The sequence below is a fragment of the Rhinopithecus roxellana genome, chromosome 3, assembly GCF_007565055.1.
Source record: "Rhinopithecus roxellana isolate Shanxi Qingling chromosome 3, ASM756505v1, whole genome shotgun sequence".
NCBI lineage: Eukaryota > Metazoa > Chordata > Mammalia > Primates > Cercopithecidae > Rhinopithecus > Rhinopithecus roxellana.
In genome coordinates, this window is record NC_044551.1 from 156,395,853 (window position 1) to 156,410,286 (window position 14,434).

Here is a 14,434-nt window from a genome sequence, read left to right on the forward strand (position 1 = left end):
GTTTGGCTCTTGTGACCAACTTCAGCTCCTAGTGGGCCACTGAGGCAGAGCTGGCCCCAGGCCTTGTTGAGGGTAGGGCTGCAGGGAGGACCAGCTCCACAGAGCCAGGGCTGATGCTCATCTCATTACCTGTGTCATTCATTTAACAGATACGCATTGAGCACACACTGTGTTCCAGGCCCTGCTTTAGGTGCTGGGAATATAGCAGTCACTCATTGAATTAGGGGTAAGGAGAGGCAATACTGCTGCTGTGCATTTACAGATGAAGAAACAGGTCCTGGGAGGTGAAGTGATTTGCCCAAAGTCATAACAAAGCTGGAATTTGAAACCAGGCCTGTCTCATGCAAGAGGCCTCCTCCTGCATTTGTCCATCCTGCCTTCGGTAGTCACAATTACAGCCGAATGCCCACTGAGCTAGGACCAGCTAGCTGGCTAGCCCCGTGCCCTGGGCTACAAGTTGATGCAGGAGAGTGGGCACAATGAAATAATGAGCTCCTAGGAAGGCAAGTTGCCTGGAGTAGGCAAAGGGGTGGTAAGGTAGAGGATTGAGGGGTAGGGAAGGAGCAGAAGGAGCAGAAGGAGCCTGTGTCTGTCTCCAGGGTGCACTGGGGCCCAACGGACTGCCTCCTCTCCTGCTGTGTGATCTGGGATGGCCCCTGCTTCACTCTGAGCCTTAACTTCCTCATCTGTAAAGTGGGCACAGTAACTGCCCTCTCCCAGTGGTACCATGCTCATGGCATTATGCCTGGCACACAGTAGGGCAGCTGGGAGGATGGGGCAGAGCTGCAAGTGGGCAGGGCCTCCCCAGGGCTCTCTGCTCAGCCTCAGGAAATGGGTAGGGGGTAGGGAGGAGGAGGCGCAGATGTGCGCTTGTCTCACACGAGCAGCCGCATTTAGCCACCGAGTCGGGACTGAAATATTCCTGAGGGAGAAGAACCCTGAGGCTTCAGGGCGGCAACGGCTCGTCAGTGGGGAGCGGGGAAGGGATGTTGTCACCATCTGCCTCGTGTCTGTCTGCGACTAAAATAATACTGGGGTGAGACTCGCCGCAGGCACGGGCCCAGCCGCAAGGTTCCCCAGAAGAGGGAGGGGCTGGGGGTGCTAGAAACCTTGTGGGGAGCAGTGGCAGAGAGAGATCTGCTGGGGGCAACTCTTGGCCAAGGCTGGGCCCTGGTCCTGCTCCCCTACTGAGGGGCCAGAAGAACCCATGGGGGCGATGTGCATGGGCATGAATACTTCCTGGGGGGATCAGCCCTGGGGGAGTGCAGGACCAGGGGACCCCCCCAGACCCAGCTGGGGTCTGCTTCAGAGGGGAGACCAAGCATGTGCTGAGATCCCTGCAAAGCAGGGGCAACAGCAGAAACAAAGCAAGAGACAGACAAATTGCCTGATTCAGCTTCCATGAGCTTATCCAGAATATTGAAACCAGAAAACGTAGCAAGAAGCTATTTTAATTTCAGCCGACGTGTAAGTTTTGGGTCTATGGTTTACTGTGGTTTTTATTTTGAATCAAATATGGAGGATGTTCCATAATTTTCTCGGGGCTCTGGGCTCTGGGGACTGAGTGTCTCTGCCTTTCTCTACTGGGCACAGTAGTCACATGCCAGCTGCCTCTAGGAGTTGGTACCTCTGGGTCTGGGCAGGTGCCCCTTCAGGTCAGGGACATGACTTGGAGCCTGATGCTTTGCTTCTGGGTGAAGCCACCACATTCTGATCTTTTGCTATGGTTCTCATCAGACATGACTAGTGGGGTATTTTTGTTTTTGCAGAGAACAGACCTGTGTCCTCAGTGGTTTAACTGTGGATGCACCCAAAATGCTGGTTGCTTTGTGCTGACATGGGCTGTCAGTTTAGCAGGCAACATGCGAGCACCTACTATGTGCAGACCCTGAGCTGGGACAGGCTGGGCTCGCCCTCAGCATACAAGGTAGAGAAGCCAGCAAGACCCATAGGAGATCAGCCACCTGGGTGCCAAGGAAGGCGGTGGGGAGCAGCAAGGGGGTGTTGGATATGGCAGGAGTTCATGGCTGTCGTCCTGGAGAAAGTAGCAGAAGCACTCATCCTTGAAAAGGAGACAACAGCAAAGGACAGTAAAGAGTATGCCCCAGGCCGGGCGCGGTGGCTCAAGCCTGTAATCCCGGCACTTTGGGAGGCCGAGACAGACGGATCACGAGGTCAGGAGTTTGAGACCATCCTGGCTAACATGGTGAAACCCCGTCTCTACTAAAAAATACAAAAAAAACTAGCCGGGCGCGGTGGCGGGTGCCTGTAGTCCCAGCTACTCGGGAGGCTGAGGCAGGAGAATGGCGTAAACCCGGGAGGCGGAGCTTGCAGTGAGCTGAGATCCGGCTGCTGCACTCCAGACTGGGCAACAGAGCAAGACTCCATCTCAAAAAAAAAGAAAAAAAAAAAAAGAGTATGCCCCAGGCAGAGAGTACGGGTATGTGCAGACCACCACTTTGTGGCTGTCTCTCTTTGTGGCAAGGATATCCGCATCACAATTTAGGTGCAATGTGGAGCCCTTCTTACAGACCAGACCCAGGTTAACTGGCTTAGGTGTGTTTTCCCGGTTAGTCCTCACCAACATCCCATGAGGCCAATACACTTAGTGCCCATCTTATAGATGAGGAAACTGAGGCTCAGAGAGGTTTAGCAACTTGGGTAAGAGGCAGAGGTATGGCCCCGGGCTACTCCGTGCTGCCTCTGCACAATGCCCTCATTTGGCAGGCAGCAACTGAGTGCCTACTATGTGCAGGCCCTGAGCCAGGTGCTTCGTGGATTCAGGCCACAGCATCACATTCCAGAGTGTCTTCAGATGGCTGGCATCTCTCATTGTAATCTGGGCACGATGACCAGAGGAAGCTCTCTCCAGGATGTATGTGGGTATGGGGGAGAGGAGTGTGAGTGGGAGTCTGGAGGCCCCTACTTTATAGCTGTGAGTTCTCCCTCATGAAAGCCTCAGTTTCTTCATCTGGAAAATGGGGCCATGATGCCTGCTGTGCAGGCCCATGTGAGGATGTTCATTGAAAGCGTGTGGGAAAAGTGCTCTGTGTGTTTGGTGAGCCCTCAAACTGGGCTGACTCTCCTCAAACCACTGGGAGCGAGCTTCCCGGAACAATCTAGCCACCAGCCTTTCCTTGCAGCTGACAGGCTGCGGTCACCACTGCCACCACCACTCTGAATTATTCAAGACCCTCCAGGCCTCAGTGGCAGCCCTTCCCCTCTCCCTGTACAACCGGGCTGTCAACACCAGCCTCTGAGCCTCTGCCAGTGATCTATGGACCTCAGGGCCCCCGAGCTTTGGCCTGCTCAGGTAGAGCCACGAGTGTGATAGGGTGAGGTGTGGCTGAGCATGAGAGTGACAGTGAGCGTGTGAGAGCAGGAGGGTGGGACAGTGTGTGTGTGTGAGTGTGACTGTGAGGGTGCGTGAGGATGTATGCAGGTGAGCATCTGTGTGAGGACAGGTGTGAGTGTGCCACATTGTGTGTGAATGAATGTGTGAGTGTATCTGGCGCCTGGGCTTTCCTTAGCTGCGGGAGAGCCGGGCTCAGGGAGGAGCTCCCTCTGGCTCAAGAGAATACAGTGATCTGAGAGCAAAATTCCAGCCTGGAGTGAGAGGGTGTCAGTTCACCTTTGCTTCCAGGGTCCCTTAAGGGCTGGTTGGAATGGGGAAAAGGCAGAGAAGCAGCAGTTTAGGAAGAAGGGTATGTAGTGGTTGGATCATGAACAGGAGTTGAAGTCTGTGGTCCTGTGGGGCCTCAGAATACTGTCAGATTATTTGGGTATGTGCCATTTCCCAGCAAGCTGAGACCCTCAGAAGAGAGGCAGTTGCCTCCCCCAGTCCCTGTCCTCCTCCTGGGCCTAGGAGAGCTGTGAGCCCCTGTGGGCAAGAGGTGAGGACTGTTCTCTTGGATCTGTGGCCAGGTAGAAGTTCTCCAAAGTCTTGGGGGATGGGGAGGGTACGGGGGCTCACCAGCACCTTACTGGAGGGCCCTCACCCATAGGCAGGAAGGGCAGAGCAGACCTCTCTCTGGTCCTCCCTCCTACCAATGTACTGGCCCTGGAGGGTTACTGCTTCATGTGGGGTAAGATGGAGTACCTGGGAGGTTGGGAGCTGGTGAGATTTAGGAACTGGGAGCCTACAGTGTGTGGCGGTTGTGGGGGTGGAATGTATGTTTGGTGTGAGTGTTGGGGTCTGTGTGTTGGTGTGAGGAGGTGAGAGGCTGTCTGAGTTTGCCTTTGTATCTGTAAGATTGTATGTTTTCAAGCCCTGTAGGTGTGACTGTCTTTTTGTGAGTGAGGACCTGTGTGATCACATGAGTGTGTACGATCTGTATTTGAGAGTGTATGTGTGTGGAAGCATGCTAATTGTGTGGGAGAGGTGAAAGATGATTGACAGGGAGGGGGTGGCGGGTGGGAGCCCACACTAAGTGCATGGTTTCATCCTTCCTCAGGCTCTGCTTGTCATGGCTGAAATCCCCTGGACTGCATTGGGACCATACCGCTGAGAGTCTGGTCGCTGGGCTTCAGGCTGACAGAACATCAGAGCCCCAGGACCGAAGAGCCACAGGTTGGGAAGGTGAGGCAGGGTGAGGGACTTGATGATGGGGAGCAGGCAGATAGAACTGGCTACAGAGCTAGGGCTGCTGGAGCCTGATGTCTGGTCCAAGTCCCAGCTCCTCCACTCATGGGGTGAGCTGGGGCAAGTCATTTCGCTCTCTGAGCCTCAGTTTTCTCATCAGAACAATGGGCCTGTACACTAAGCATTACCTGTCCAAAATCCTAGAAGCCTGCCTTCTCCTCCTGGCTCTGGGAAGTTGACCACTGGGGAGGCCTGGGACACTGGCCTGTCTGGAGGCTGGGGAAGGATGAGATGACCCCTTCTTCCCTTCCCTGGGTCCAGAGGGCCTGACTTGTCCTACTGTACCCCTCCCATCACAGTGATCTGTGTGGGCTCATGAGAACATAAGCTAGACAGTGATCCTGTTCACCTTCCTGCATTCTGGGAGGCTTGGCCTCCAACCCCCACATCAGGGAGTGGTCTTCACTCCTCCACTCCTTCAAAGGTTCAGAAGCAGGAATGGGGGAAGTCCTGCCTGTCCCCTCTCTGACTTTACTTTCCCTTTCTAGAGCAGGGGTATTCTGGTATGGGAGGACTGAGTGTCCCTGCTGCCTGGTCCTCGGAGTTGGCTAGCTCCCCCCATACCCCTCATTCCCCTGCCTGCTTGCCTGTAGAGCTGTGGCCCGGGCAGCTGTCCGGCTGAGTGGGTTAGCAACACAAGACAGATGGCGAGGGATTATCTCAGCTTCTCAGAGCACGATGGCGGCAGCGGCGGGGGTGGGGGGAAGGCTCTCACACCCTCCCCATGTGTGTGTACACACACACACACACAAATGCACACATGCAGCTCCCCATTCCTGCCCCAGACCCAGCCCAGTCTCCTATTTATGAGGCAGGCAGGAAGACAAGAGGAGAGATGAGATTATGAGAATTGGTGAGAACCGTGGGACTTGGCAATCTTGTCCCTGCCCCACTTGGCTCCCAGACCACAGGCTGAACCAGCTTCTCAGGCCCTTCTTGGACCCTGCCCCTGCTATTATGATTTCTCTGCAGCTGCCACCACTGGGAATGGTACATTCAGGAGGGCATGGTTTTACAGAGAAGTTTGAGGCCCAGAGATGTGTGAGCTGCACTCCAAGTCACACAGCAAGTTTGGTTCATTAGCAGGGTAAGTTCTGGGGATTGGCAGGTGGTGGAGTCTCTTAGATATCCTGCACTGGCTGTGGGGTCCTTGGGTCTTCTGCAAACAATGTGTGTTTGCCCTAGCACTTGATACTGCAACCCAAGGTCCCACAGGGGCATGTCACAAGGCCAGCTGCTGGCACGCAAGGACTCACAGGCGTAGCCTCTCCTTCATATACACTGTCAGGCTCTGGGTGAAGGCTATGTAGAGTTGAGTGACAGAGCTGGGTCTCCAGACTGTGTCACTGTGAAAGAATTGGGGCAGGGTTAGAACCCCACTAGAGTGAATTCTCCTACCTGCCCCTCAATTTGCTACAGGCAGATGGTGGAGGGACTTTCCAGCCTCAGCCACACACTCAGGCCCCCCTACCACCACATTTGCCCCTTAACAGCCCCACTCCAAGTCCTGAGTCATCTATGCTGAGCCCCCTGGGGAGAAGTGTGGGCCAGGAGGCCAGGCAGGATTTTCGAATGGCAACCCCAGGGGGTTGCCTTTTCCCAGCATGGGTGGGCGGGGCCGACTCAGTGGGGAAGGCAGGGTGGAGGCCTTCTGAGAGAACTTCTCTGCTCCTAGCTGCCAATGTCTTGACTTCGCCCCCATCCCCAAGAGTGACTCAGTGTCTGCTGGACCCGGGAGTGCGGATGCGGGGCAGTGCGAAGCTGCTTCGGGTTGCCCAGTGCCACTCCCTGCAGAGCAAACCCACTCCTCGAGGCCCCGAGGCTCCGTCCTGTCACTGGGCTCTCCTGTATTCACGTGTGACGGCGCAGGCTGTCAAGTGAAACATGACCTCAGGGTCAGCCTGGCCTGCCTCTGGGGCTGCATTATTTGCTGGGTTTCCAACATGGCGATACCACCCACACTGTCCGGTCACAAACAAGACCATTATGGCGATACCACCCACACTGTCCGGTCACAAACAAGACTGGCACCGCCAGGTTTCCCTGCTCCTGCTCCCTCAAACCATTGAATCAGCCCCTCTCTCGCTATTGGATGAGAGGGGCTGCCAGGACCACGCCCCTCCTCCCCACGGCCAAGGTGACCACACATCTAGGTGTCAGGGGTGGTGGGCCCACTGCAGAGCGCTAGGCCGAACTCATCTCCTGGATCCAGGCCAAGCTCCACCTCTCTGTCCCTCCAGACTCAAGTTGGTGATTTGTATCGTGAGAGCTGGACAAAACTGTATCTAAGCTCCCCATCTTCCCTCAAAGCTTGGCCTGGGGAGCCCTACATGAAACCTTGGAGGTTCTGAGCCTTCCGCCACCCCCAGCGGGGGACTTTTCATTCTGTGAAAGTCTCCAAGTAACATTCTAAAGAGGCAACGTGAGAGCCAATCAGAGAGCCTATGTAAATAACGGCCATCTGATTGGCTGTCTCCTTCACGCCCTGAACGAAACTTCAACTTCATCAACTCAGCGAAGATTTTTTCCTCTGGCCTTGCGCGCCCTGCAGGAGGCGGGGCTGGGGGTCACCCGAGCCTTCTCCCAGCCGCAGGGTACCTGGGCCTGCCGAATGGGACCGCGCTGGGACAGGCGGGGGCGAGTTCGCCGCCCTGACCCTGGTCCCGGGGGCGTTATTCTGGTGCAGAATCCCCCGCGGGGAGGCCCGATAAGTGAGCCACCCTTTCTTTGTAGGACCGCCACGGAACGGGCTGCAGGCCGCGAGTGTAGAGCTTGGCTGGGCCAGATCGATATCTGCCCGCTGGACTGATGCGCGAGGGAGGCTGCGAGACAGGCTAGCTTTGCTGCAGTGTGATGGCCGTGCAGCACCCACCGACCCCCACAGCTCCCCCACCCCGCCATTTCCTTCATCTAGCGCTCCAGGGGAAACCGAGGCGGGCAAGTGGCGTAGCGATGGAGGGCGCACCCAGGGGCAACGACGCTCCCTCGCTCTGGCTCCCAGCTCTGGTGGCGGGGGTGAGGGTAGCCCAGGGTCGCACCCTGCTCCCAACCTCGGCTCGTCCCCACCCTCCACGGTCGTCCGCAGCTCTGCGTTTCTGCCAGTATCGTGACCCCTCGCCCCGTCCTTCGCCCTCCTCCCACTTTCATTGTGTGTCTCCTCTCTGGCTCTGAGGTTCCTCCTCCCTCCCTTCTCTCTCTGGGTGTCTCCGTGTCTATCTCCACATCTCCATCTCCATTTCTTTCTCTGCCTGTCTCTGCCTCTAGCTGTCTCTGTCCCTCAGTCTCTGCTCAGGTCTCCGCTCGCCTCTTGCTCATTTTCGTTCCTCCCTTTGTCTGTCTGACTCTCTCTTCTCTCCCCCGCTTCAGTCACCCCCCAACCCCCCGCACACACACACACCTCACAGCCCTGTTTACGACATCCCCTGGGCTGGCAGGTAGGCGGGGCTGCAGCAGGCGGGGGTGAGAGAGGGAGACGCAGCCTCCCCCCCAGCTGTTAACCTTCACGCTTCAGGCCTCTGCGGATGGCAGAGGAGGGGGAAAGCCCAGCTGCCAGCTTGGCGGAGGTGACCGGGCGGGGGTTGGGGGCTGTCCCTCCCTCTGGGCTCGTCTCTGGGGAGATCTGGGGCCGGAAGGAATGTGGTGGAGGCTGCCTTCGGCTGAGGAAGGCTGTTGCCGGATGGGTGGCCTCCTGAAGGCTTGTGCTGGCGAGGCGGGTGCCCAAAGGGGGCTCTGAGCGGTGTCGGCCCTGCCCGCAGCCCGGCCGGACGTGGGGGCCGGCGTGAGAATCCCGCCCATCTGTGAGCCGGCCTCACGCCGTCAGACCCAATTTATCTCGCCGCCAAAGTTTCACAGCCATCTGCTCGAGTGGAACGGCTTCCAGCGCTGGCCCCACCGGGCCCCCCAGCCAGCGCGGGGATGTTTTCCAATACGACAGCATTGCCCCCCCAAAGCAAGGAGGGGGTGTAGGGGGAGGCGGCAGAGCGCGGTGCGCGGGGCTGGCAGGCAGCCCTCTCCCGCGAGCGAGCCGACCCTGAATTTTAAGCGATTGATCAGGAAGCGCAGGCCGTTCCCATCACTTTGAGCAGCCAAATGCGACGGCGCAGGGATTTCAAGGGGCCTTTGCGGAGGCGGTAATGAGGTCACCGTCACTGCGCCAGCCCGCGGGCGGGAGGGGGCGAAGGTCTGCGGACACGTGTGAACACAGCCTGTGAACGGAGCCACATCTGTATTCACGTGACCCCCGGGGCCCCAGCACTGACCCAGGAGAACTCGGCATTTGGATCTGAGCTGATTCACACTCCGCCGCCCCCAGCCCACCTCCCCAACCAGACAGGGTCGGAGAGACTGAGCTAGAACCCACCCTTGCCACATCCATGATTCCATGATCACCTCAGACAGCTTCAGCGCAGGAGCTTCCACTCTCTTCTCCTCCCCGCTATGTGCCTAAAATACACATATTTGGGCACCTGCCCATTGCACTTGTGAACAAGCCTGCAGAGACAGATGTACCCTAGGCCCCCGGTAATCACACAGGTGCACACATTACAATTACACACCTGACCGCAATGCTCATGCATTGGTACACTCCCAACCATCACCACTACCAGCCCCAAACATGCACACAGGTACTCCATCATTCTCAAGTCAGCCACCCAGCAACACACGAGACCCCAAACTCCCCTCCCCCCGGGCACACGCATGTGCACACTCATTCCCAAGACCCCGAGCTTGCTGCCATGTCCGGGCGGGTGGGCGCCTCCACTGCCCGCCAGGCAGCGGGGGTGCAGACCTCGAAGAGAACAAAGGCGGGGCAGGTGGGAGGGAGGGGGGCTGAGCCCCCGGCCCGTCCTCCTAGGCAATGCTCGTCTGTCTCAGCTCCGCGGCCACCGCATCGAGCGGCTCTGATTACCAAGTAAATCACCGCGATGATGTGAATAATTATCGTCTCCTGAAAAGGGAAAAAACAGGGAATAAATAAAGGGAGAAGGGAGCAGCCACCTGATTTCTAGAAGCCCTGGTGTATGTCAGGGGGGTGAATACATAGGGGTGGGTGTCAGTGGCCCCCTGCAGATCCTCGGGACTTCTGCTGGGATGCAGTGCAGGTGGGGTAGGATGGGCCTCAGGGCAGACAGTCCTTCCTTAGAGGTGGCAGTTAGCATCCAGTCTCCCCTCTTCCTCTCCCCAGGGTAAGTCAGGCCCCCGGAGCACCCAACCAAACCCAGCTGGCCTCTCTGCTCCTCACACACTCAGGCCCACCCGACCTGTAGGGCACCCTCCTGTTCCAGGGCTTTGCTCAGCAGGTTCCCCTCTAGCATGCCCTCTTCCCACTTCTCTGGCTGGCTTCACTCTCCCATCTCTGAAGTCCAGCCCCACGTTACTTCCTCTGAGAACTTCTTCCTGACTGCCCAGCCCTCCAGGATCCTCCTTTCCCAGAGTTCCAGTGTCTGATTGCATTTTCCCTGACTGATTTGGGTGTGTTCTCTTGATCTTCTCAGCCGGATGGCAGCTTTGGTGGAAGCAGCTATGTTTTAAGCAAAGCAGTAATAGTGGCAACAGCAGCAGCCACTACCCTGTTCTGAGCATTTAGGATGTGTTGGCCCTGTGCCAAAACACCCTTTCACGATGGATCCTCCCCAGAATCCTGTGTGGAAAGTAATGTCTCCATTTTAGTAATGGGGAAACTGAGGCTTACCAAGAATGAAGCTTGGATTCCTTTCCTCCGGGATGAAGATGCTGGTCATCTACGGCACCTTTTCTGCGCTTGTCACCTGATCCCACATATTGGAGGAGCTGCTCCTCTTCCAGTGCTGAGCACTAAGAACACAATTACCTCAACTGGCTGGGCACAGTGGCTCACGCCTGTAATCCCAACACTTTGGGAGGCCAAGGTGGGCAGATTGCTTGAGCCTAGGAGTTTGAGACCAGCTTGGGCAACATGACAGAACACGATCTCTACAAAACAAACAAATGAAAAACACCAAAAATTAGCTGGGTATGGTGGTGTGAGCCTATAATTCCAGCAGTTTGGAGAGACTGAAGAGGAAGGATGATTTGAGCCCAGGAGGTTGAGGTTGCAGTGAACTGTGATTGTGCCACTATACTCCGGCCCGGGCAACAGAGCGAGACTGTCTTAAAAAAAAAAAAAAAAAAAAAAAAAAAAAAAAAAAAAAAAAGCAAGCCCGGGCGCGGTGGCTCAAGCCTGTAATCCCAGCACTTTGGGAGGCCGAGACGGGCGGATCACGAGGTCAGGAGATCGAGACCATCCTGGCTAACACAGTGAAACCCCGTCTCTACTAAAAAATACAAAAAACTAGCCGGGCAAAGTGGCGGGCGCCTGTAGTCCCAGCTACTCCGGAGGCTGAGGCAGGAGAATGGCGTAAACCCGGGAGGCGGAGCTTGCAGTGAGCTGAGATCTGGCCACTGCACTCCAGCCTGGGCGACAGAGCGAGACTCCGTCTAAAAAAAAAAAAAAAAAAAAAAAAACCCAGGCCGGACGTGGTGGCTCATACCTGGATCCCAGCACTTTGGGAGGCCGAGGAGGGTGGATCATGAGGTCAGGAGATCGAGACCATCCTGGCTAACACAGTGAAACCCCGTCTCTACTAAAAATACAAAAAACTAGCCGGGCGAGGTGGCGGGCGCCTGTAGTCGCAGCTACTCGGGAGGCTGAGGCAGGAGAATGGCATGAACCCGGGAGGTGGAGCTTGCAGTGAGCTGAGATCGCACCACTGCACTCCAGCCTGGGTGACAGAGCAAGACTCCGTCTCAAAAAAAAAAAAAAAAAACCAAAAACAAAAACAAAAACCCAAAATATGAATACCTCAACTCCAACCTGCCCAGCCTCCACCCGCGCTGCCCATTCCTGTTGCTCCCTCTCCCCGCCTTTCCTAGCCTCAGGAGGGGTGCCATCCATGCATTGTGACCCCCAACCTCCCAAAGGGCATGACCCTTCCCCATAGCCACATCTTCAAAGGAGGGGCAGCTCAGCCCTGTGCTTCTTCCTGAAATGGTTCCAGATGTGGGACCTGCAGAAAAGGCAGAGTGAAGATTCAGCACAAAGCTAGGTTTCCTCCTGGAGGTTGCCCTAGGGAAGGCCCATGCCCCTCCCACCCCTGGCACCTGGTCAGTAAATGAGAGCAGAACAAGGCCACTGACAGGATGGTGGTTCAGGGAAAGAGTCTCCCAAGAGCCTGGGGAAGAGGAACCCTTGTGGGGCCTGAGTGTCTGGGGCAAGACGGAGACTGAAGCCCATTCTGGGTTTGCGTTCCTCACCCTATCCAGCCTTGCTGGATCTGAGACCTGGGGCGATTTCTGGGGTGGGTTTCTCCAGGGAGCAAGGAGGCCGAGGGCTGAGTGATTTAGAGCCCTCCTAGTCGTCCTCAAAGAAATGCCATTACAGATGGGGGAAACTAAGTCCAGGGTTCCAAATTGGCTCCTGGCTAATGGTGCCTATGCAGGCCTCTCCCATGGGGATCCTGATTCAGGGCCCCAAGTGTTCCTGGGGGCATGACAGGGTCTGGATGTCATTGTGGCTTGGGTAGAGGAGGTATAGGTGAGACATGATGCTGGTCTAGAGATACATCCAGGTGGTTCAGCTCTGGGTAGGAATGAAGATGAGGCAGAGCCCAGCCTAGCTCTGGGAAAATCTCAGCTCCTATTCCACAGTTTTCTGGGACTCAGGACAGCACCTCCTACCTGGGAGGGGGGCGGAGGTGGCCAGTATCCTTGGGATGGTTCACAGACTCCTCTCCCCACCCCAAGCTCCCTTCTGGCAGCTACTCTTGGTTCTCTACTTAGATATTTCTTTGGCATCTACTGTTTGCTGGCCCTAGGGGCACAGCAGCCTGGGGTTCAGAGAGTGCCCAGGCAGATGGAGAGGCATACCCACCCACCTACACATACTCACATGGACTCTCCTCCCACCCCCTTCAAGTGTGACCCACTGGGAAACTTGGGGAAACAGTAAAGAATGTGGCAAGAACTTTGCAATTAGACAAACCCAGGTTCAGACCCTGGCTCTACTTTACTTGTTGAGAGCAAGTCAATGAGCCTCAGTTTTGGTATCTACGAAGTGGACATTATAATAGTGCATGGTTCACAGTGTGCCTGTGAGTGTTCTGTGAGATAATCGACATGTCAATGCTTATCACTGCTCATCATCAGGGAAGGAGAGATGACCTCTAAGGTTGCTCCTTGGCCACTCTAGGACAGTGTTTCCATGGCATGGCTAGGGTCCAGCCTTTTCTTTTTTTTTTTTTTTTTTTTTTTTGAGACGGAGTCTCGCTCTGTCGCCCGGGCTGGAGTGCAGTGGCCGGATCTCAGCTCACTGCAAACTCCGCCTCCCGGGTTTTTTACGCCATTCTCCTGCCTCTGCCTCCCGAGTAGCTGGGACTACAGGCGCCTGCCACTTCGCCTGGCTAGTTTTTTGTATTTTTTAGTAAAGACGGGGTTTCACCGGATTAGCCAGGATGGTCTCGATCTCCTGACCTCGTGATCCGCCCGTCTCGGCCTCCCAAAGTGCTGGGATTACAGGCTTGAGCCACTGCGCCCGGCCAGCCTTTTTTTCTTTTTGAGACGGGGTCTCGTTCTGTCACCCAGGTTGGAGTGCTGTGGCGTGATCTCTGCTCACTGCAGTCTTAGCCTCCTAGGCTCAGCAATCCTCCCACATCAGCCTCCCAAGTAGCTGGGACTACAGGCACATGTCACCATGCCTGGCTAATGTTTACATTTTTTTGTAGAGACTGGGTCTCCCTATGTTGCCCAGGCAGGTCTGGAACTCCTGACCTCAGGTAATCTTCTCACCTTAGCCTCGCCTGCAAAAGTGCTGGGATTACAGGTATGAGCCACCGCACCCTGCCAGTCCAGCCTCTTGACTCAGTGGTGGAGGTGGTTGGCCTTGGCAGGTCCTCCACACTGCCAAGCCCCTCACTCTCCTCAAAGCTTAGTTCCCTTACCGGTCACGTCTCTCTCTACTAAGTTCCTCTGGCTCTTACTCTCTCTCTGCCTGCCCATAATTCCATCAATCCGTGTCTCTTTTTCTGTTTCTGCCTCTCCCTAAATACACGTAACTCTCCCCCTACCATAAGAACACCCTTCCATTCCCACCCACACATCCAGCCCAGCTCAACTCATCACCAGCATGCACTCTCACCTGGGTGCACACAGGCAAGGAGGCATACAGAGGCAAAGTGATGGAGAGACACAATCACACACACACTCACACTCGAGTGCACATGGGCACGAGGACAGCCACTCATCCAACACACACACAAGTGCACACACAGCACAAGTAGGCATGAACAGGTGCATACAGACGCACCTGGTGACAAACACAAGGACGTTGGAGCATATTGTATATGCAAGAGTCCACGGGTGTGTATACTCTCCCCCCACCACAGGCACACATGGGTCAGGCACAGACAGGTACGCACAGGCACAGAAACACAAGGGCACAGTAAGACACAGGCACACACATACACACACGTAGGCACACACAAGCTCTCGCCCCCACCCCCCCCCCCAGAGAGCTGGCTGCCCGCCAAGAGCGGAGCTTTCTGCTGGGTGTGCACAACCTTTCACAGGCTCTAATTGAGTCGAGGGTGATTTATAACATGGCAGCTCCCCTGCCCGAGTGGGCTGCCCCCTCCTGCTGCAGCCCTGGCCAGTCTTTGACGACCCTCTCCGCCCCCCTACCCCCCATAAAGCATCACATGCACAGGCCCCTTTGAGGGAGAAGGGGGCATTTTCTTCCTTGCCACCAGCTCCTGTCTTCATTCTTGCCTTTCTCCTGGG

At 56.1% G+C, this 14,434-nt stretch overlaps 2 long non-coding RNA genes across 3 annotated transcripts in view; one reads left to right on the forward strand and one right to left on the reverse strand.

Annotated features, from left to right (window-relative positions):
- Positions 1-10,768, forward strand: part of LOC115896512 — a 41,791-nt gene extending 31,023 nt beyond the window's left edge. The window contains exons 3-6 of one of the 2 annotated variants that reach the window (XR_004056407.1): positions 3,144-3,313; positions 4,455-4,579; positions 5,615-5,729; positions 7,376-10,768. This is a non-coding gene — a long non-coding RNA (uncharacterized LOC115896512). The remainder of the gene's footprint in view (positions 1-3,143; positions 3,314-4,454; positions 4,580-5,614; positions 5,730-7,375) is intronic. The other variant, XR_004056408.1, reaches the window with a different exon arrangement.
- LOC104681749 lies at positions 1,782-7,000 on the reverse strand. The gene is made up of 3 exons (XR_750608.1): positions 6,973-7,000; positions 5,899-5,988; positions 1,782-2,062 (listed from the first exon to the last, which is right to left on the reverse strand). It is a non-coding gene; the product is annotated as an uncharacterized LOC104681749 (long non-coding RNA).
- Positions 10,769-14,434: the final 3,666 nt, after the last annotated feature.